The following is a 2,771-nucleotide window of genomic DNA, read 5'->3' as shown; positions in this document are numbered from 1 at the left end:
GCCATTATGGTATTATGCATGTTATATTATGAATACTTTTAGTCGATTGAATTATTTTCCTTTTTCTCTATATATAAAGATGGTTCTATTCATACAAAAATGTCTCTATATGAAGGTAATAATTAAGAGAGATATATTATATTAAATAATTTAATTAAGTGTATTAAAATATCTAACAATTCTCAATTATCATATTTAAAAAAAAAAAAAAACATTTTTATGTGAGTAGTTATCCTATATAAATTACTCATGTATATTATATGTTATGACTATCTTTTTGTGAATGAGTCGAGTCACCCGGCTGTTAATTGTTAACAAATTATTAGTAACTAGTGGTTTATTTGTTCAGCTGTTTTTTTATTATTTTTAAAAATTAATTTTTTATTTTTATTTATAAGTTATAAATTTTATATCAATTATTAAAAATTAAATTTAAAATAAATACGGTACGATGAAAAAATTATTACATTATTACTATATGTAACAAAATAAAAATAAAAATTTATAACATTATTTACAAATAAGTTATTTGTAAATATTATTAAATTTATTTATTTTTTCACTCCTATTGAAGCAGATATAAAATTTATATTGAAAATATTCTTTATTTTTAAATATTATTTTAATAGATCAAAAACATTTGTTTTATCTTTTTAATTTTATGTTCAACATCTTAAATTATCTTTAATAATTTTATTATTCTTTTAAAATTATTAATTTTTATTTTCATTATAATATTATATCTTGTCACCATATTATCTATATTGTCTCATCACTTATATTATATTGTATTGTTTTCTTTCTCTTTCTAGTTTTTTCCTTTTCCTTTCATATTCTCTTTATTCGACAGCAATTTAATTATCACCATGTAATATTATCGCAATCTTCAATTATGTTCATTACTTCGATCCAAAATCACCTATTATGTATTTATGTTAATTTTTATGAGTCGTTGAAATTTTTTTTAAAAAATTACTTTCTTAAGAGAAAAGAAATTAAAATTAAAATTGAATTGAATTTAAATTTTAAAAAATTCAAAATAAATATTTTTATATCTCTATTAAATATATGCTTATGGAACATTCAACTACCCGGTCCTGATGGGGTATTAAAAAGTTATATTGTCTTTTTAATCAATAACGGATGAGAATGTAATTTTTTGGTAATCAATTTTGATTTTCAAATTTAATTGCATGAATGCAAGTTCTACTTCTCAACTTTTTACATCCATATTTCCTAAGGTATTAGAAAAATAAAAGCTCCAAACATTTCAATGGTTCGTTGAATTGACGAATAATAACAAAATATAAAATGGTTATTATAAGATACTTAAATACAATTTTTATAAGGTACTCCAATATAAAATGCATGAATGAACATAGTTGTTGTTTAAAATTCAATATTCCATATTTACAACTCATTCACTATTCTTGTTCTTTGCCTTTTGGTTTTGTAGTTCAATACATCTTTCATTATCGTTTTATTATTTGGAATTTAAAAAAATAAAATAATAATAATATTATTCATAGAACATTGGAGAAGTGTATTTATTCTTTTAATGAGGGTCAATCTATGAAGCACGGACACTTCACTGAGTTATCGTGTCCGCGTGCCGGACACATTTCGGACACGACACTCACCAACACTCGTCCGACACGCGTGTCTTAATAAAAAATAAAAAATTCTTCTTCGGACATTCCTGAACACACCTAAATACAATCACGTGTCCACGTGTCCAGTCTTATTCTTAACATATATTCTTAAAATAAATTTAGATATAGTATATATTATTATTTATTAAAACAAAAAATATTTTAAATACTTGATATAATTAAAATAAGACATTAAAAATAATTAAAAATTTTAATTTATATTTTAGTATCAATAAAATATCAAAATATCATTACAATTTATCTAAAAAATACTTTATATTTTATATATATGCGTGTCCCCGTGTCATGTAAGATTTTAAAATTCGCGTGTCGGCGTGTTTCGTGTCGTGTCGTATCCCGTGTCCGTGTTAGTGTCCGTGCATCATAGGGGTTAATGGAATTTTTAAAAATAAATTTTGTTACCATTTGTCCAAATATTTTGTTTCATGAAATTAATTATTTGAGAATAAATTAATCCGAAAAAATTAAACACCAAAATCATGGCTGGTATAAGCCATGCTAATTAATGATGTAATTAGTATTATATAACTGAGACACTTGAATCCGAAACCTTTAAATGAGAATGAAAAGACTATACATTTGATTTAGAGTTCATTCATGCTGCAAGGCAAAAATTAAATATAAAAAGAAGTCCATTTGTATAAGCAACATAAAAGTATACAAACCATGAAAAATAATATATTAGTATTTCTTTTTCAACACTATTAATCATTATTATTCATGTGTAATTTCCCCCTCATTGCTTCCTCATTAAACACATGGCTTTCTAAGTTGATGCTAGATGGATTCTATACTTCTAACTTCTAAGTTTCTAATTTATCAGTAAGTCCAATTTGTTTGGGAAAAAAAAAATTCAAAAGCAGGAGTAATTTCTTCATTAATAATTAATAATTTTTTTGTTATAATAAATTGAGTTAGTTTTTTTATTTTTCTCAATTACTAAAATTAGTAAAATAACATTCTAAAATATCTTAATAAAAGAAAATAATTAATGAAGTATTTATTAATTTATATGCTTAATTTCAATTTTTAGAATATTATTGGGTTAAGGATTAATTAAAATAACCCTCAAAACGTTTGTATACTTTGTTTTAGTTT

The sequence above is a fragment of the Arachis hypogaea genome, chromosome 17 (assembly GCF_003086295.3).
Source record: "Arachis hypogaea cultivar Tifrunner chromosome 17, arahy.Tifrunner.gnm2.J5K5, whole genome shotgun sequence".
NCBI classification, from domain to species: Eukaryota; Viridiplantae; Streptophyta; class Magnoliopsida; order Fabales; family Fabaceae; genus Arachis; species Arachis hypogaea.
The sequence above is the reverse complement of the archived record's forward strand: the minus strand, read 5'-3'. Positions refer to the sequence as shown.